Genomic DNA, 21,631 nt, shown 5'->3' with positions numbered 1-21,631 from the left:
GATGGGTTTAATTGCTGGTTGAGCAGCTGAGCTATCAACTAGATCCCCTGTACCCAAGCATTTAGTTAGGGTGTGCTGGGAACTTCTGTCAGACACTCCAGTTCACAAGATGTTCAATTGCTTCCTCCAGCACAGCTTCAGTTGTATTCATTAGGGACTTTGAGTTGAATAATGAGTCATATAAAGGGTTGGTTAGCCTGTGAGACACCAGAGGCAGAGTGTTTTAGGCATGTCCTAGTACAACGTGGCCCTAGAGCAGACCCAGGACTTGCTGGAGAGATTGTGTCTCTCAGTTGGTTTGGGAAAGCCCCGGTTAATTTGGAAGAGATGGCTGAAACTCAAACCTGGATAAGCAGCAGGTTGGGTGTTTACATGTACAGAAACCTCTTAGTAGCAAAACACCTTTCAGACCTCCTAGTTTCTCTGTTCACGACCAGAATGCAATTTCAATGTATTTTTTTTATAGATGAGGCTTTCGAATTCCCTGAGATCCCTGATCTCATCAGCAATCACTGCAGCAATTTTTAAGCAATATCAATGAGAGCAAACATTATTAGTTTGCAATCAGTCATCAAGGATATGATATCGCAGTCTGTTCACTGTGTATCTACAGTATAGTATTTGTCCAGTGTTATAAGATACATACTTCACTCTGTCCAGTCTGCGGTTTTCATCAGCTGATCCTCCGACCCCTCCTGCTGATCAATACTGCCCCATCTGACCACTTCTATTCCTGGCCACATCCCTGCAGAGTCAGCCCCCTTCCCCCCCTGCCCTTTTCCGCTTGCCTCGCTGGGACCAGGCTGGCACAGCGGTGCAGGTTGCCAAGTCCAACTCATTTAAAGAGAGACACTCAGCGACAACACGTACAGGATATGGCCAAAGTGATGTTTGTGTGCGGTTACCACATGCAGCCGTTGTAGCTCACCACATAATTCAACATGAATATTATACACATATTAACAGCTGACAAGCACTCTGCGGCAGATCAAGGACATTTATGATTTATTTACAAGGTTCCCAGAGTAAAAAACGGAGTGACCCAAAAATGTAATGAGAACAGTGCATAAAAAGAGCCACGCTGACCCATATCCAATTAAAATATGGGGCAAGTACATAAAAAGATACAGTTAATCTGACAGTGTCTTTTTGGCAGAGAGTAAAACAGCTTTGCTTTTAAAAATTACCACACACACACACACACTCACACACACACACTGATGGACTTCTAAGGTGTCTTCTGTACTTGCTGGCTTTTATCTCTGACATCCTTCTCTGCATCATTTGCAACCTGGCACAAGAGAAAGAAAGACAAAGAGCAAACCATTTAACCAATGACACGTAATACAAACTCCATTTCACTGAGTCAACAGTATTAAAGACCAAAAAAGAACAATCTTAAAAGCCGTTTAAGTCAGCGTAACTGATGGTCACATTAAAATGAAAGTCATTTAGCATTCAGTGTCACCTCAGACTGCTAAAAAAACACTTGAGCTTTTGCCTATTAAGCATTTCAGAATCACTCCTAGAAGTTTAACTGAAAATTAACCTCAAACTTAAAAGCACTCATACTAAGTGGGATGTGAGAGGTATTCATTATGCTGGAAGACTGCATAACATTGCTCTTTTGCGCTGCAGAGGAGTAGAGATTTTGGTCACATGTTGGTTTCTCCTACAGCTCCGGCTTTATAAATATTAGTAGTAAAATGTGACATGCAGAAAATATTAGCACTTTATTATGTGTAGATTTTATATATATCGGCATTAATCGATTTATCAACCTAACATTGACGGTTGAGATTCACCTTTTTGAACATATTACAGTGGCTGGTGTTAGTTTGTGGTTCTCGCATCTGCAATTCACTTTCATAATTTTTTTCACGAGTCAGTGATTTGGATGTGTGACTGAATACTTTTGGCAATGTAGTGAATGTTATTTAATTATTCATAATGAAAGGTTCTTCTTTGGCACCAAGTGTGGAGAACAAAAGAAAGAAACGAGTTAACATCATTGAAACAAACTGTAAACAGTATCAGCCCTGAAATTCTTAATTGGTGCATCCCTGGACTGTAAGCTAGTAGATGATGATAATATAATGATATTAACATATGCAAACAGAAGCGCTCTGGTGTCTTCAGAAAAAGTCAACTGTTGAGTAAATGTATCACATGGTTGTTTTTAATTAAGTTGTAGAGTGCTCATACTGAGACGCCCAGCTGTGTGAACAGTTTGATTTATGAATCATCCACAACGGTCATCACTTTTTTAAAAGCTTCTCTATTTTACCTTTATTAGACGGGCACGTAAACAGGAAGACAGGAAACATGGAGATGGATGATTGTTTTTAATTTCTAGAGTGAATCTGCTCCTCAATAATATTTTGCCACCATTGTCTTACAATAAACTTATAATTGCAGATACATTTGGAGTGATTTGGGTTTTCTTTTTTTTCTTTTTTTTTTTACATTTAGTCAAGATTTGGACTGAAGGTGGACCAACAAAGACAAAAACATCTGAAACTGAAGTAAAAGTGAATGTTATTGAAAAGTTGATAAACTAAAGTCCAACAAACAATGGAAAGAAAAGTGAAAAACACAAACTGGTAAACTGGTATCAGAACCAGAATCAGCTTTACTGACCAAATCTGTGTACACATGTCACAGTCTGGCTGCAAAGCTGACTGTGTGGAGTGAGGAGGCAGACCCATGAGCAACACGCAAAGAGACAAAACAAAACTTGAGCGTGACAAAAACAAGCCATTTATTAAGGCTGACAAAAAATGTACAAAACAAAAGGCAAAGATGAAACTAAACAATAACCTAAACTGGGTGAACTAAGATTAAAACATGAAAAAACCTTTAATGTTTGACAGACTAAATGCACACATGAGGTGAGCAGGAGAAGTGGAAACACATGAATGAACATAACAACATCACAGGGGGAGAGTAAAATTAAACACATTGAACATAGGAACACAAGACCTCTCCAAAATAAAACAGGAAACATAATGAGACGCAGACATGACAACAAGAACTTGACAACACAAGACACGCAGACATGAAACACATGAAGGGCAAGGGAGACTTAACACAGGGGTTGAAGACCTAGTCCTGGTAGAAATGAACTCAGAAAACCTTAGAAAAGAAATTAAACATCAAAATAAACTAAAACTCAAAATGCTGGGTCAACAGACCCAGGTTTGTGACAACACGTACAAGGAACTGGACTCTATTTCCAGAATCAGAATCAGACAGACTTTATTTATCCCCAAGGGGCAATTAAGAGATGAGGTAGAAGAGATTGTTCTTGACAATGACAATAAATAAATAAATACTAAATACTCATGGGAGGGAAAACAGATGATCTGACAAAGTGAAAGTCAAGTCTACACACACACACACACACACACACACACGCACACGCACACACACATACACACACACACACACACACATACACACACACACACACACACACACGCACACACACACACAATGTTAAAAGCTAAAATAAATGATTGTGGAGCAAACAGAGAGGAACAAAATTAGGAAGTAAAACCAAAACAAGTGAGAAAACCCTTAAAGCAGGGGTCCCCAACTCCAGGCCTCGAGGGCCGGTGTCCTGCAGGTTTTAGATCTCACCCTGGGTCAACACACCTGGATCAAATGATTAGTTACCAGGTCTCTGAAGAACTGCAAGACATGTTGAGGAGGTAATTTAGCCATTTGAATCAGCTGAATCACAGACACATCTAAAAACTGCAGGACACCGGCCCTCGAGGCCTGGAGTTAGGGACCCCTGCCTTAAAGTAAAACAGGAAGCAACCACAAGAAGACAAAGGCTCTCATGAAAGGCATCAGTAAACCTTATGACAGAGAGAGTAATACAGAAGGCATGGGAAGAAAATAACAGAACAACTTCAAACTAAACCCGTATAGAAACCATACTAACCATAACTTAGCTATGTCACAACAAGAATTTTCAACCAAAGTAATGTTCCTCTGATCAATACGGACCCCATTCACTTCCCGGGAAAGTATCCTGATGGTGGAGAAGTGATTTTACTTAAAGGGCAGTTTTCCGCCAGGGGGATTCATCATATATTACTGCTCACATTATAGCATCCTACCACAGCTCTGTGCTGCAGCAGCAAAAACTGGAACCTAACAACGAGGCCCATTAGCAGCCTGTGTCATTATTTTTCCCCCTCACTGCAGAGGCCTAGCTTGCAACTCGAGTCCAGTTAGTTTGGGCCCTATAGCAACACTACACAAAGCAATTTGCTCCCAATGGCCACCCAGGATATTTCCAGTGCATTACAGAGTCAATCAGCATCAGCAAGTTAACTGGAAGGAGAGCAACACAGAGACAAAAGCGAGAGCCAGATGGAGAAGGAGATGGAGAACTGTCATCGCGTTACAGGTGACTACCGTGCTGGTCAAGGTGCTGAATGGGTAATAAAAGGGCATCGTAATGGAGTGGTAATGGCAATCTGGTCATTACACGAGGCTGAACCAGGGTCTCAGTTGGAGGAAAGAAGATGAGCCCACGCTGTGTCTGCATCAGTGAGTGACGGCCCCCACTGGAAGTGGTGTTAATATACTACCGGATATATTAGCTATTAGACATGGACACATTATGTCATGGCTGGTAATTATGTAGAGGTATTATTAGTTCTGTTGGTGGTCATATTGCTTCCTGGAAAATTACCTCTGTAGGTGGAGCTCTGTTAAATTAACATAGCACCCTTGAGTCTGTCCTGGGAGAATAGCACAACATCAAATAGAAGAGATTCTTTTTCTCTCTTATTTTAAATTGTAGCTTTATAGACAAAAATATTCCAGTTCACTGAAAACTGGTCTGTCACAGCTGAGCCATTTTTAGCCTGCTTTAGTAATCAAATGTTTTACAACTTAACCTGTTTAGAGGATATCCATCTACTTATGCCTACTGATTATGGACTAGGGTGGCTTAGATCATTTTTACTGTATATGAATGTTAATTGTGATGTGGTCACACATTAAACACATCGACATTAAACTGCTCCATCCTCACTCCCTCTGAGCTGCTAAGTGGACAGGGTTACCACCTTTTCTAGCAGAAGCCTTTAATTTACTTTATTACTGGCACTTTTTCCATGCAATCCTACTTTCAATGGCAGGATTAAATGATATTTCCAGTGTAGTGCAACTTGTCCATAATTTCTGTCAGTAACAAAGATAGTGTACCTATCAAGAGATACCACACGGAAGGCAGATGGGCAACAAATACAAGCTGCCAGATATTAGACATACCCATTTCTGTATTATGAGTTTTAGGTACCTGTGGATCCCTCTGGGATAGTTTTGCATGTAATGAGCTGCAGGTGAGCTTCTCTAATTGGCTGACTGAATAACTGTGTTAATGAATATATTCATAGTTTTCCATCTTGTGACCATCACAAAGCCCTGTAGACGAGCAAAACTGGGTAACAGTTTCAAGCCAAAACTCCAAAATTGTACAGTCCATTTTGTTATGTTTCAAATTATAAGTATATAGATTTTTTATTCAAAAAAAAAAAAGCACAACCCCAATTTTTTTCAGCCAGTAAAATCATTTCTGCTAGTACCTTTCATATCATCATATAGCAAATCCCTCCATTTACAATGTTTTATTCTGGACGAGTCAATAAAAGCTGACTTTTGTGTTGTATTTTCAAGGTGCCTGACATATAATCGATTACTCTTACTCCTTTTATACACAGCAGCATATTCAGGACTCACTCCCCCCCAAACACAGACACACAGTTGCAGGTCCATACAAGGAATTAAACATCATGATCATATAATTTGGGGGAAATTAATAAGATTTTGGTATGAATAAAAAATCAGTCTCTCTGTGCCATCAGTCATCTTTATTTCCTCACTAATGCCTTGCTTCTTGCTTCCTGAGAACTTCTACTTTTACATCTTCGCTGCATACGACTCTGGATACTGTGGCTCCTCTGAAAAACAAAGCCTCATATCAGAATACTTGACTTCCTGGCATAACTCAACTGCGCTGTGATTTGGCGCTGTGTACATAAAATTGAACTGAATAGCACCAAATTACAACAACAGTCATCTCACGGCACTTTATATTGTAGGGTAAAGATCTACAATAATTATGAGCAAGCACCTAGTGACAGTGGGAAGGAGAAACTTCCTCCTAACAGGACAGAAACCGTAGCAGACTAGAGTCAGGGAGACGCAGCCGTATGACACGACTGGTTTGGCTTGAGGAAATTGCGTCAATGATATTTTAAAGAGGTTAACACAAATAGTTATGAGAATATAAAATTGCTTGTTCTACGAAAACTCAATAAAAACACTTTGATTATAAAATTGCTTGTTCTATAATTATTTTACATCTTTACACCACAGCTAACCTTAAGTGCTCTGGAGATGACGGGTTTGGTGCATTATGGCCACTGTGCTTGAACACCTTTCGAGCAGTGAAACAGTATCTAGTAGAAAGTCATCCAATTTAACAGTAGTGATTACCTATGCTGACAGGCCACTGTTAGTCTGTCACGTACTGGTGTGTGCTGAATGGAAGGAGAGGACCCAAATGCAGGACTGCTGAAAAAGTGCCCGACTTTATTGACTAAACTGAGAGGCTAAACATAAATGACTGAATGACGGGAAACAGGAGAGGAGTTGACGATAACGAGACAAGGAACTGAGAGAAACTGAGTGCTTAAATAACTTGATAATGAAGAGGACTGCAAACAACTGAATCTAATCAATGGGACAGAGGAAGTAAAATTAAACATAATGCACACTGACAAGAGACTAACACAATAAAACAGGAAGCAGGTATGGGGTCACTAAACAATGGCAAAAGGTCCAAAACTGAAAACACTGTGTGAACGACCCAGGAAGCCTGACACAGACAAATATAACTTCAGCTTCCTAACCTAAACACTGACAGCTCAGTAAAGTTTGTTTTCAATATTGTAGAAAACAGCACAAGATTTGAGACAAAGATTTGATGGGCTTTGACAAAGAGTTTAATTGCTTTCAAAAGCTTATTAATAAGTAATGAGATGGATTACTGTTTGCAGTTTCCATTTGCACTTTCAGGACAGCGTGACTGATCTGTATCACAGGAAAAGGCGTCATTTTCTGCTTTCTTATTGTTATTTTTTCTGTCTGTTTTTCAAACTGTTTATCACATCTCCATTAAGCTCCACAACCCCAAAATCTGTATGAATGATTAACAATAAAAAAAAATCCAAGCTGATTTTTAAAAAAAAATGAACAGCTTGATAACATCTGCAACTCCATCTTAACTTAGTTTAATTTCCCTTCATAAATCAGAAGATTAATTTGAATTCACCTGGATTTTTCACATGCCTCAAAGCACTGGCTCTGTCTCTCACAGTTTGAGGAACAACATGTTTTGTTTTGCTTTTCACGTGTGGCTTTTACCTATAAAAATGTAAAAATAAAAACAGACAATGTCAGACTGACATAGAATAGTTGAAAAGAGCAAGGTGACCTATTCCCATTTCGTCTTGTATTTCTCTACTGTCCCATCAGGCCTTTCCTATTATAGACACTAATTAAAGTAAAAAGATCCTCGCTGTTGAGTGTGGCCTCAATCTTTTTTAAACACATGCTTGCAGCAACACATTTTGACATTGCATGTGTTGTCTATTAAAAGGTGATTGTTAATTAAAGACACTTAATGAGTGTTGGAACTGACAAAGTAGAACTTTGATGGCTGATGGCTCAGATAATTAGTGTTGGAGAGCATTACTCTAATAGGCTGTTATGGATCTTTTCTAAATAGATGTAAGACATGATAACACATGAGAGGATACTGTAGCGATGCACCACTAATTATGAGTAGGGGCCACTTTAATTGTTTTAAATACACCCAGACTTGATGCATTTACAAACAGAAAACATGAAGGTAGTACTTTTATTTTACTCCTGTGCTGTCTGCATGCAGGTGTCTGGCTGTGTTCAGGTTCAGCCAATAGCCTTGGGTTTCTTTGCTTAAGTCCTCCTTGCTGTGCTGTCAGACACCCCATGAGCTGTGTCAACCAATATTGTACCATTTTTCAAAAGGGAAACCCTGAGGTTCTTTGAAGGATGAAGGAAGAGGAAATCTACTGAGTCCCAAATTATTGATATTGTAGCTACAGGTAACTTTTGAAATAATATAGAAACTCTGAGTAAACAAAGCTGCTAGGCCTGATTTTTCAGGAAGAGTTGAAATCAATCACAAGTGCCAATGACAAGCAGGAAAAAGTTCTTTCAAATACTGGTTTGACTCAATTTAATGATCAAACATGGTCACTGTTATTCTAATAATGCAGTGTCATTTTAAGTGGGATCCCACAGGGATCTGGATTGGGACCACTTTTGTTCAACCTAACAAATAAATATATACAAAAAAACCCAATTTCTTTTTTTAAAATGAGACTTTCAGGCGCTCGACATTTGCTGTTACCATGTTACCAGAATCATTGTCAGTCGACACTCTGAGCATTGTTTAAACAAAAAACTAACTGTTATTATATTCAGAGATAACAAGGTTCAGATAACAAGTCAGTATAATAATCAACCCATCTACAATGTATTTATATCTCATAACCCTTGGCTACACAAAGTTATATATATTTGCTGATGACATAAAATTGTTCATTTCCGTGTCCCTAATGATAAAATTCCATAGACTCTCTTTAGAGACTGTGCAGGGCTTGTTATAGATGGTAAGCTGCACTTTCATAATGACATTTCTAATTTGATAATAAAGAAATATCAGAAGCTTCTTAGCCCTAATGTGATTTACAGTGCATTTTACACAAAGTTCTTTACTCCATTTCTCTCTTTTTGAACTAAAAAGCATTTATTGACCACAGAAATCTGCTCTCTGCTTGTTTCAGTTTTCTGTATTCAAATCAATTAAAGCTCTCCCAGTGTCCAAGACCCTTAATGGCGCTAAACAACATATCAGACCCACTTTCAGCCTCTAAGGTCTCAAGGCACTCATATCCTTCAGCATCCTAAAGCTTTAAGCCAAGGGTGTCAAACGTACGGCTTGTGGGCCACATCCAGCTGGGATAATTTCATATGTCAGTTATTAATGGCCTGTCAGTATGTGGGAGCTGAATCTTCAGCCCTGCTGAGAATCCATGCAGGCAGTGGTGGGACTTTATTTTGATGGGCACACCATGCAGCCAATCACATGCAAAGGCAGACTGGGATGATTATGTGAAAGAAGGAAGATGTTCCAAGACAGCAAGTGTAGTTGTATAGGCCAGGTACACAGAGAGACGGGGCAGCTGGATTTAAATGCAAGCATGTCAGAAAAAAGCAACAAAAGGAGCACAAATGTTAAATGAGCAGCATCCGGCTGCATTTTAATGATAGTGGAGACTGCAAAGCGGAGGAAAGCATTTATAAAATTAGGAGCTGGATAAAGTAATACCTGTTTCTATTTTCAGCCATTTTCCATTGGGGAGGACAAAAACGTTCATACTAATGTAGGCCTTAAATCTCATGTGTGTTTTCCCTCTTACTATTAAGTCCATTTTATGAAAACAAAACTAAATTTTAAAAATTCCTTCCTTGAAAAAGATTAAAGTTACAGCTCAGCATTGAATATTATTTCCTATAAACTAAATAAAAGTGTCTTTGAATGGCAGAGATGCAGAAATGTGTGCATGTAGCTCACCACAAACAAGCGCAAGCAGAAATTTTGGACTTTTAACTGTACTTTCACAAGTTTTACAGCTTTTCGTTCTGATAAAAACCTCAGTTATGGCCATTCATACTACACAAAGTAATTAAGCAATAAACAATTAACCTGTTGAACCCCAATGCCCCCGCTACCGGGGGCGAGAGGGAGAACATCTGGTTTAACGTGATGTAGCGCCTGATCTGTTATTTAAATATAGACATGTGTGGTATCCATAGAGACGTCAGGATCTCAGCTGAAAGCTCACAAAACGATTTCAACAACCACCAAACAGCTAAAGAAGCAAACGATTAAAGACAGATTCCTCAAAAAGATGTAAACACAAAGCACGGACCCACCCGTTCACCTGACGGCACAGACATGCCCTCAGGTGCTGAAAGCAGTTTCTAAAACCACAGGTTTCGTCTAGCTCTGACCAAAATTCACTGAACCTGCCAAAAAAGGACCTCTGGCAAGAAAGCCTAATTTCTGCTATTCAGTACTGAAGAAATTTCAACGTTCACAAATCATGCCAAATTACAAAAAGCATGTCTCTAATAAAACCTCCATAACTTCTGCTTTACAGTTTAAAACAAAACAACAACAAAAAAACTGGACTGAACTACAGAACCATGTGAAATGAGTTTGACACCTCTGCTTCAAGCAAATCAGGTTAAAAGATTTTATGAAAATTCTTCAAAAAAAAAAAAAAAAACAGCTAATCTGAAACTTGCACAAGACCATGTGTCAGTTTGTAACATCTTTTTTGACTGTTTATGGCTTTTAGGATTTAAAGTATAGTATACAGTGTTGCTGATGTTGAAGTTATCTTCAATTAAAACCAACCTATTTATTCATTTTGTTCTCTTTTTCAATATTTTTTTTTATATACTTGGAGTAAAATCTCCTAGTTGATTCAATATCAAAGGGCAGTGTTAAACCTGTACAGGAGTGTTTCAGCTGAACTTTAGAGCTATCTTTCACTAAGTGGTTTTTTGATCTTACAGAAGGAAGGAAAGAGATAAAAAGGTTGACCTTTGACATTAGCAGCCAGGTGCCATCTCTGCTAACCGGTCTGACCCGTGTGTTTAGTGATCCGCCTGAGTCAGATCTGGTTTCACTGCTCAACCACAGTCTAATTGTATGTCAGACACACAAGAGTGGACAGAGAATGAGAGCAGATCAGAGGAAATGAGACAGGATCTCTTAGTGCGTGCCAGTGAAAACTAATGGCAACGGAGCCAAAATGTCTCTGTTGCCATTAGAAAACCCTGCTGCACAAGTCTGTGGCTGGTTTTCTTTCACTTTAAACATGTCTACTTTTGTTTTTATAGAACATTTTTTCCAGTCAGCATATTTAAACACAAACTGCATGCCTATTTCATAACCTAAGTAACAACAGTTAAAACCCATTAACAACCCATTCTACAAAGTTGCAAGTTGACATTGCTATCAGCTTTGCCAGATATCCATCCATCCATCCATCCATCCATTCGCTTCCGCTTATCCTTTTCAGGGTCGCGGGGGGTGCTGGAGCCTATCCCAGCTGTCTTAGGGCGAGAGGCGGGGTACACCCTGGACAGGTCGCCAATCTGTCGCAGGGCCAACACACAGGGACAGACAACCATTCGCACTCACATTCACTCGCACATTCACACCTAGTGGCAATTTGGATTATCCAATTAACCTATCCCCACAAGCTGCATGTCTTTGGACGGTGGGAGGAAGCCGGAGTACCCGGAGGGAACCCACGCAAACACGGGGAGAACATGCAAACTCCACACAGAAAGACCCCGGCCTGATGGTGGAATTGAACTCAGGACCTTCTTGCTGTGCGGCAACAGTGCTAACCACGGTGGCACGGTATCTTTGCCAGATAATGCATATCTAAAGGCTGTGACATTTTGTGATAGTTATACCTGCTAAACACCAGTATGCTAGCTTTGCTATTAAATAAGATGCACATGCTTTGCCTGCCTCACAGAGCAGCTATTTCAGCTGACATGTAACGCATTGTGAGTACCTGTCACAAATCTGATAAATCATACTCCTTTGTTATTTGCTGATTATGAGGGGGGTGTAATATTTATTTCTGTAGTTGAAAACAATTTCAAACTGCACAGTATTGATCTGACTGTCAGAAAGAGGTTAAAAAAAGGAATCGGGCCTCTGCACATCCTTCTTTGTACAACGTGCATGCAAAAACTGCAAATAACAGCAACATTAAGTAAACGTTAAAGAACAAGTATAAGACATTATTAAGTCATAGAGATTTTTGAACTGAATGTAGTTGCGTGATATCCACTTGAGGCTGGCTCCAAAAGCAAGCCAAACTCCACAGGTCCAATCTTACAGTAAAAAATAAACATGTTTGCTGCATAGTACAAAAATGATTTTGGTCTCTATGCATAATTCTTCCTTCTTAACAGCTTTATGGTGGGTGAATATTTATATAACATCCATCTGGATACTGGAGATAGAGGTATGGCTGCATGGACACACAGGTGTCCTGACACAAGGAGCTGCAGCCAGTTGCTGTTTGTCTCCTTTTTACTAATTTGAGAAACTCAACTGGAACTAAAAACTCATGTTTGTATTGTTGATGCCTTTGAGAATCTGTAAATATCTATTAAACATTATGGCATATTGTGAGACACCAACTGTCCAAGAAGTTTGTTTCTTCAGCTTTACTGAGTAATTAGTCTGCTACTTAATTGGTAACCAAGTAACAGTGATTAGCAGATATGTGTGTCTGTGCATTGCACCCATATAGTTTATAGATGCAGCTTGCTAATTATGTTTACTCGGGTTAGCTGATGACTTAGTACCTCACCCTTTCATCCAAGTACGGTCACTTCTAGCACCAAAAACTCAACATAACAGGAGCCAAATGCTGACATTGAGACTTCAAACTGTGGAGTCCAGAAACAAACAGGATGATGGTGGTTACATCTTTTATATGTGTTCATAAGGAAGTAATGACACTGACCTTTAATTTACATAACATGAACAAATGGGCATTGATTTATTGTGGAACATTAGTCAGCTTCCCTTTCACTGCACACCAAGATGAAAATGCCATATAGATTAAAAAAGAAAGAGGAGGAAGAAGAGAAGCACTGCTTATGAAACATACTGTACAGCAGTCAACAACAGCTGGTCTCTGGGTGTTTTTTAATGTACAACAATACATTTACATTTGATAACCCATGGTCTCACACACACACGCACACGCACACAGTTCTGAAAATGCATCCGCGTGTGTAGAAACATTTGCACATAAAACTCTCTGAAGTCAGCACATTTGTAGATGGTAAACAAGCCTCCGAGCTTCTTTGCCATGCTGGTCAGGCTTTAGGCATTACTAGCGTACACAAGATTTCCTCCACCCACACACACACACAACCACACAGCTGTAAACATTAGCAATATTTTCCCATTTCCTCTGCAAGGCAGGCAGGAGAGCAGTAGATCTTCAGCCCTTCACCGGTAATAATCTCCTTTACACTTCACCGTGCCAGGGAGATGAATCGTGGTGGATGGGGTCACAGTGTTTGTGTGTGTGTGTGTGTGTGTGTGTGTGTGTGTGTGTGTGAGTGTGTGAGAGAGAGAGAGAGAGAGAGAGAGAGAGAGAGAGAGAGAGAGACAGAAAGAAGGGGGCTCTGATGTACCATGCGAAGGCTGCCCTTTATGGTCTTTGCATGTGGGGTGCAGACAGAGGCCAAGGGCCTTACAGATACAGCCTGTGGAGGTGCTGAGCTGTTTTCACTGATGCATATGAGGTCACTGTTTTGTGTAAAGACCTCTAATTTTCCAAACAGCTTTAGGTCACCTTTTACGGCTGATATACATATTGTACTTTCAGTTGATATAGGAGCAATAATTATCTTAGATTATGCTATGTTTTGCTGTCATAATGTGTTTTCTCGTATCAACAACACAGACATCCTTCCTTCCTGTGGACATGCCACAGAAATATCCATCCAAAGAGGCTGATGCCGTCCCAGCTGTGATTGGGGAGAAGCTACAAACAGAGTGGTACCTCTAAGGCTCAATTACTAACATTAACAGTACTTCTATAAAATCTGCGTACAGTACGCAAAGTATAAACTTCTTGGTGGATATGGTTACTTCATGCATTTCTTAATATTCTGTGTATTTTTTGATTAATGAAACAAAAATATAAAATAAGTATTTCTTTAATGAGCTGCTGGCTGTAGTTTCCTATTTATTATTTATTTCATACCACGAGCACACTTTCAAACTATTACTTTACAAAAGTACCAAGAAACCAAAATTATTGATGCATGTGCTCCCATATGTCTCATACATTAATGAAATAGTCAATTTGTATTGTTGCTACACTGAGAGTTGAATTACTGCTTTTTTCCTCTTGTCGTATTTTACTATGATTATTTTCAGCTGCATGGGACAATCATAACGTTAAATTAGCGAACCAGACATTTGCTTGCTGTACATCAGAGAGAGAAGCTAGACTCACACATAAGATCTTCACCTTGAGCCCTAATCACTAATGCATAATGGCATCAGACACTTAACCCACGTCACCTGTGTGGGTATCTGGAGTGTTTGGGTGGTTGAGTTCACAAAGGGCTCTAAAGGCAATAAAAATGAGCGATGTTGACCCACCATCATGACATAAAAAAAGCCCCACTTCCAGTGTTTTGCTTTGCATCTATTCTGACAGTTTTTACTTTGTTTGGCCTTTTCTTGTTAAACCTTTCACTGACCTTTCCAAGTGAACATTCTGCTAGGAAAAACAGAACTGAGCAGTTTGATACCACAAATACTTCACAAAAGTCCAGCGACAGACAATAAATAACTAAACTGCTTTTTTAACTGAGGAATTTATTTCCTATTTGTTTTGTCTGCGTAACCAGTGTGTTTCTGTGTTGTGTCTGACGATGAAAGGTAAAAAGAAAGAAAGACCTCCAAGTAATTAACTCGCTCCAGCTTCTACAACCAAGTCAGGAAGAGGGTTAGCTCAACCCAACAACTTCCAAGCTAGCAAGAATTATCCATTCATACTAGCATTGACGGTGCCTAGAACACATATTTGGCGCACAAGTACTATACATTTATAGCATCTAGCAAAGACAGGCATACTGATGACAATAACTGCACTAAAAACACACAATCAGAAACATCAGGGTGGCTAAATATACAGTATATGTGTGTTATACAGTGTTGGAAAAGAAATGACACCAACCTCTCCCACAGGGGAATGGTAGATATGGGGAGAAGCCAAAGGGGTACTCCGGAACTTATAGGGGTGCACCACAGAAGAAGAGGAAAAGGATGAGGAGGGGCTCTAACTGATAATGAACATAACTACAGGCTTGGCAGTCCGAAAAGTCAGGTATAAAAGGAACGGTTTGGGGTCTAGAACCCATTTTGTGTAATTATAACAATATGTAATTTATGGCCCAGTTACATCTGTACCATAATGACTTTACAAACCATGAACAACATGAGTGTGTTAAGTGCTGGATGCATTACATGGACACAGTGTCAGTTTTGTGCCTGAAATGTGTACACAGGTTTAGGGGAAGAGAGCATTCAAATGAATCATACGAAGTGATTTACTAAGATTCATAGCATGCAATTTACTGCAGACTGCACGTGTCTTATACTGGAACTTTCTTGCTTTGCATAATAATGGCAGTAATTCCTACACAGTTGTGCAGTGTTGTTGTTAAAGGTCTTAAATTAAAGCTCAGTCTGCACCTCATTTACATTCTGATTGTTTTGATTCAATCCATCCAAGACAAGATTACCCAAAAAAGTGTTACTGTCCCAAAACTTATCCATGACTGGACCATACCAAAATATGCTTTCTGTATGGTGAAAATGTATTTTCACTTTTATGAGTAATTTATGACAGAACTAAAGTTTTGTATCTGTGTTGTTTTAATGAATCCTGAGGTGTCCCTTAAGCAGTATACATGACCTTGGATATGATTCTTGACTATTTTATCTCATGTATCTTTATTCATTTAAGCACATTATGTAAGTATACATATTAATATCCCAGTCCAGAGGACATATATGAATGTGGAGCTGTTCAGTTTGTTGATCGCTCCGTCTTTGTGCCATTTCAGTGTTTACACATTTAGAAAACATCACAAGAATATGTAAATCTCATGCTCACATTCAATTAAAATTCAAACAGCTTCACAAAAGTGTAATAAATAACTACAAAAGCTGTCATTTACCGCAAGACAGCGCCTACCTTGAGCTCTTTCCCTACACTATCCTATGTTTTGTTTTGTTTTTTTGGGGGAGTGGCAGTATGACCACATTCACGTGTCACTGATGGGCAAGTCTCTCAGGAAAGTGAATTACAGAAAGTGTGTGTAGGTATTAAGCACTGCTGCCTATGAATCCGTCACTATGAAAGCTGAGATTGTGCAATCGAAGTGCAGCAAGGTCGATTTTCATCTGAAGTTTGAATGAGATCAATGTGCACTGTAAAAGAGTTTATGTGCAGATACATGATTCATGTGTGGAGACATATATTCTATTTAAAACCTTTAAAAATAAAAACATCAAGGTTCAGCCTTTTACTTTAGGTTCTTTCACTTTAAGAAAAGTCAAGATTTTTTACAGCTTCATCGGTTTTCACCTTTAACTGCTCAGACCTCTTGTATCTATAGTCAGCCTCACATTCTTAGGCTCAGTGGTTCCCAAGCCAGCCAAGAGTCATAGGGCCAGATCTGGGGATTGTGGGTAATCTCCAAAATAGTGCTGACAGGTGTGATTAGTTTTACAGGTGATTTACAGTTGTATTCTTTACAAACACAGGTGCAGTCAGTTCATTTCAATATCAAGTGCAAAAAATAAGACATGCGTATCACATTCTGATTCAGTAAAAGGACTAGATGTTACAATCCCTGACTAGGGAGGGGTACCGGTATGGCACCGGTTCTGACATAAACGGTAGTAACCAGACCGAAAAGCAGCGCACATTTCGGTGCTTTATTTCGGTGCTTTTTTTCCCCTGAGATGTCGTACACTTTGGATTCTAGCCAATCATTTTACCTTTGCAAGTGTAGTAGGCGGGCCCAGGTACGTACGTTCTTTAGAGCAGATTAAAAATGTCCAAAGCGAAACGGTCAAAAGTCTGGCTGTACTTCACAGCAAAAGATGCAAACTCAGCAGCCTGCAACAAGTGCTTTAAGGTGATGCTGTGCAAAGGAGGTAACCCCTCGAATCTGATGAAACACCTGGCGACGTATAGCATTTTGTTAAAAGCCGAGAAATGCATCGTATTTGATAGCTTGCTGCGAGACCTCACACCGAGCACATCTACTGCAGGTGGGTTGCCTGTTATCGGACCGGGAGTTAGCAACATCCCCCAAGAACCCGAAGAATAGAGTCCTGGCCCCTAGCCCTGCCAGTGTAGCAGAAATGATGACGGGTGATGATGGCAGCAGCAGCCGTTCTTCTCTGCGTGAGGAGCTTAATGTTGTTCGTGTGTAATTTACATTGAGTAGGCTAACCACGTTATTAAATTAATGCATGTAAGGTGAACTAGCAAACATCATCATAGCTACATGCGGCTGTCTTCTTGTTTGATGGCAGATACTCCCTTCACCCTGGCCAAAAAGGCTAAAATGACCAAAGAAAAAGTGGAAAACAGTTAAACATGAGAGGTTTTTGGACAAAGTTTGTGTTTTTTCCATTGATTAAGCACTGCTTCCAGCCAAGAACTTTACCAGGGGGACACATCATTGTGTACCTCAACTTTCAGTCTTTTACCCAACCTAATCTGCCAATTTTTTCTTTCGTGGTTAGGTTTAGGGATTAGAGATCTGATCTACATTATCATATTAAAATTTGGGACACATCGTCAGTAGTGGGCCTTGGATTCATCGGGTGTTTTGGCCATTATCACTAGACACCCTCATCTAAGGAGGCCCTGCCAGGGTTGATCAGGCCCCGGAGTGTCACTGGTTTATGTTAAATTGTTATTTCTCTTTTTCTTTCTTCTGTTTAGTTTCTACAGTTAATTTTCACTGCAACTGAGAAGTAATACTTACCTCTTTAACATTTATGGAGCCTCACTTCTTCAAAGGGATAGAAAAGGTGATAGAGAGAAGTAAGACAAAAGGGACAAGATAGGAGAGAGCAGAGAGGAGAGCTGGAAGGGAGCCCCCCGATCTGGCATCCCCCACCTCCCTCACACCTCACAAATGTTTGTAACTCAGGTTGTGCGCTTGATTTAAATTCTCTCTTCACTATATTTTGCATCTTGAGAAACAAAATCCCAGAGTTCCTACATTTTACATGCGATCCTGTCACATTTTTCTCTTTGTAAATAATTACAGTACTTTTTTTAAGCCAATACACCTAGCCCATAATCTCCCCAGCATGTCCTGGGTCTGTCCCGGAAGCCTAGACCCCCTCAGCTGACTCCTGTCAATGTGGAGGAGCAGCTCTTCTCTGAGCTCTTCTCTCTGCCTCCAAGGCTTAGAACTTGAACCCTTTGGAGTGTCAGCTGTCTCTTTATTACAGAGATTTGGTAAAGTGTACTCTCCCCCAATCATGAACAACATCCTGATAAATTCCTCGTCTTGGGGCAGCACCTCTTCTCCAGCATTGCACTCTTTTCTGGCTGCTGAAAAGAGTGCAAGAGTTTTCATTTTTTTATCTCATATTTATAAAATCATTGGAATAGTCTTACTCTCACTAGTCTGAACTAGTTTCCGTTAAGAAGAAGTCAATTAAAAAAGTATTTACTGGTCACACCCATGAAGTATCCAGATGAAAGAGAGGAGAGGATGATTGACAGGTATCCCGTGATAATATAGAACTTGGAGTATGTGAGATGATGCACTTTCAGGCCTCAGCTCAACACTGTGACGTTAGCAGTAACCTGACTGATAAGGACATGGCAGTGTGACAGAGAATGGGACACCTGGCACTGAGCCGGTCCCCAGGAGATGCTTGCTACCTACGCACAACGCTGACCGACTTATGGAGGGGGGAAGAAAAAATGTAGAAACACCAAAATTTATGGCTGACATCTGCGGTGTGGTGACAGGCCACAAGTCAAGATCAGAGGCTGAGTTTGTAAGAACTCATGCCTTCATGATTCAAAATGACATCAACAGCACATTAGGAGCTGACACTTTTTCCAAATATTTATGACAGAAACTTAGAGGAGCAGACTTTGCACACTGCAAATGCATCAGCTGTGCATAAAACATAATGTTGCAGATTAAACTTCTCATATATAAGTTTACGGTTATCATTAATTGGATTATGCTATACAGAAATAAGTTTTTAATGAAGACGTTTTCACGTGGGGCGATAAAAAGGAGGCTGCACCTACGGGATAAATAAGGATGCACTGGCCAAGGCAGTAAGATATAAATATAGATATAAATGAGCATGCAGATGATGCAATTCGAATTTCAGCCAATGCTGGAATACTGATGCAGTGGTGGAGGCAATGCACAAGGATCCACAGAAATGTGCCGGTGAAAAGCAGCAAAGACGGAGCTCAGAGTGTGAGAGAAACACAGCCTGTGCAGAACACATTTAACTTGATGCCCAAACTGAAACACTGAATCTTTTTGGACTGTTTAAATTGTGGCATTTCTTTATCAAATGTGCCTCATGTCAGTCACAACCATGTGAAAAAAGTAGTTAATGTCACCATCTGATCTCTTTTAGCATTTGTACTTTTTGTAACTAATGTTTTTCATGCTTTGAATTTAGTAACACAAAAGTGATTTTGTTACAAATTATTCTCTGGTGCTTTTTCTTTCTCTGTGCTCTCGCTCGGTTTTTGTTTATCTAGCATTTGCAGTCGATAATGAAACACTGTCGGCACTCCTTTGAAAACAATGGATCCTAATGAGATTATCCTGAAATCAGCTCAACAGTAGTATTAGTAATAGTACAATAGGTGTTATGTTGGTCTACTGCTATTAGCAACATGTAAAGGCATTGTTAGCAGCAGAGACCACAGACTGCTTTTGGCAGTGTTAACATCAACAGCTTGCCTGCTGAAGCCCACTGGCTCCTTTCCAAAAAGAAATTATTTACAAAAAAAGGAATATTCTCTCCTTTTCAGCCAGTGGAAGAGCGAACAGGAACAGAGCACTATTGTGACGGCTAATAAAAGCTGACAGTGTGTTTAAATTCTGCTCAGGATTCAATAACTTACACTACATCTCCATACCTAGCCTGACTCATTTGGCTGAACTGTCCCTACCACATGTGCAGCTTCTTGACTAATCAGTCAAAGAGAATCAGTGAACAGCAAGAAGTTCAGTTACAGTCCTTCCATTTGCTGTCCATCTGTCTCTATGGTTTCTGCTCTACAGCAGCTGCTTGCCAATAGCTGACAATCGCTTTGAAGAGATGCTCCTTCATACTGAATTCTGATTGGGCCAGTGCACAGTGTGATATGATTCACTGCCTTTCCTGACAGCTGTGTATACACTGCAAAAACTCAAACTCTTACCAAGTATATTTGTCTTATTTCTAGTCAAAATTATCTCATTACACTTAAAATAAGACACAATCAGCTGATGGACAGGAGGCAGAGTTATAGAGACGACTGAAGCTGGAGAAATGAAGAAGAGGAAGGCAAAGATAATAGGGAAAAAAGTCATCTGAACGGTGGACAAAATTGGATGTGGAGAAAAAAGGAGGGAGAAAGAAAAAAATAAGATTGAAAGGCAGAAGAGGAAAAAGTTAGAAAGAAAAAAGAAATGTACAGTAGAAAGTAGGGCTGGGCGATATGACCCAAAATTCATATCTCGATATTTTTTAGCTGGATGGCGATATAAGATATATATCTCGATATTTTTTTTAAGCCATAAAGTAAGAACAAAAAGAGAGTTCTTAGTCAAAGCTGTGTCCCAGATGTCACACAGGCACTTTTATTAACATACAGCACAGATGTACATGAAAAATTACTCAAAATTAAATTATGAGCATTCATTAAATAATAATGCTCCATAAATAAAAGAAAACAAGGTTGTTTTTGTGCTAAACAAAGAGCTCACAATTGTGCAGTCAAAATGTAAACTAAAAGACGCTGAGCGTAATAACAAAGACAGACAGATTTCACAGCTGCTCTGTTCCCAAGTTTTACTGTGTGACTGATAGCCTGGAGTTTGAAATCCGCTTCATAACCACGTCTCTTACAGGTGCCATTTATGGTCCTTATACACACACAATACGGTAATATTACGTTGATGCAAAGTACGTATCACTCCGCGAAGCTCCTCGGTAGCCGTAATGCGCCGACAATCTATCAAGCGGTGCAGCTCCGTAGCTTACCAAAGTCGTACTCAAACATTTTTGACAGATTGCTGAGCGCCGTGTACCACATAAAATCAGTTCGCGGCCATCAAGCACAACCAGAATTCATACATAAGGCGCGCTATCAACTTTTGAGAGAATGAAAGGATTTTAGGGTTAGCGCTGTTACCTCGTTAGCGCTGTTAGCTCGTTAGCATGTTTAGCTCGTTAGCACGTTGACGCCGTCCAGCCCCACGCATGGGGCGATGCGCAGTAACTCGTTAACGGAGATTTGCCGTGTCCGTCTTGTCGCTGCCTGCATGTGAAGCGATGGGGGAGGAGGGGGAGTTGTCTTCAGTGAAGGCGAGGCGGAGTAACGTTGCGTAGAGACAAAAGTGGACGAAAGAGAGGCAAACTTGCGGCTCCACAACTATAATTATAACGTAACATAGACTATATCGATATAAAGGATATTGTCACATCTTATATCTCGTATAAAAATATATCGATATGTTTTAAAAACTCGATATATCGCCCAGCTCTAGTAGAAAGATAAAGAGACAGGATGGGCAGAGGTGCAGGTGTGACATTAAACGTCAGGTTTTAGCTGCTGAGCCTTGACACTGAATCCAAGAT

The 21,631-nt window shown here is 39.9% G+C and overlaps 1 protein-coding gene across 3 annotated transcripts in view; it reads right to left on the bottom strand.

The window, feature by feature from the left end:
* Positions 1 to 983: 983 nt before the first annotated feature.
* The window catches only part of LOC147328528 (endonuclease V-like), a 70,570-nt gene continuing 49,922 nt past the window's right edge, over positions 984 to 21,631 (bottom strand). For 2 of the 3 annotated variants that reach the window (XM_086296966.1, XM_086296962.1), the window contains one exon: positions 984 to 1,291. The gene's annotated coding sequence lies outside the window, so the exon portion shown is untranslated. Of the gene's footprint in view, positions 1,292 to 5,899; positions 5,985 to 21,631 lie in introns of those variants that run through there. The other variant, XM_086296964.1, reaches the window with a different exon arrangement.

Source organism: Aulonocara sp. 'chitande type north' Nkhata Bay, linkage group LG6 (genome assembly GCF_057382095.1).
Source record: "Aulonocara sp. 'chitande type north' Nkhata Bay isolate Kocher_YH1m ecotype deep benthic linkage group LG6, A_spYH_male_GT1.1, whole genome shotgun sequence".
NCBI classification, from domain to species: Eukaryota; Metazoa; Chordata; class Actinopteri; order Cichliformes; family Cichlidae; genus Aulonocara; species Aulonocara sp. 'chitande type north' Nkhata Bay.
The sequence above is the reverse complement of the archived record's forward strand: the minus strand, read 5'-3'. Positions and strand labels throughout refer to the sequence as shown.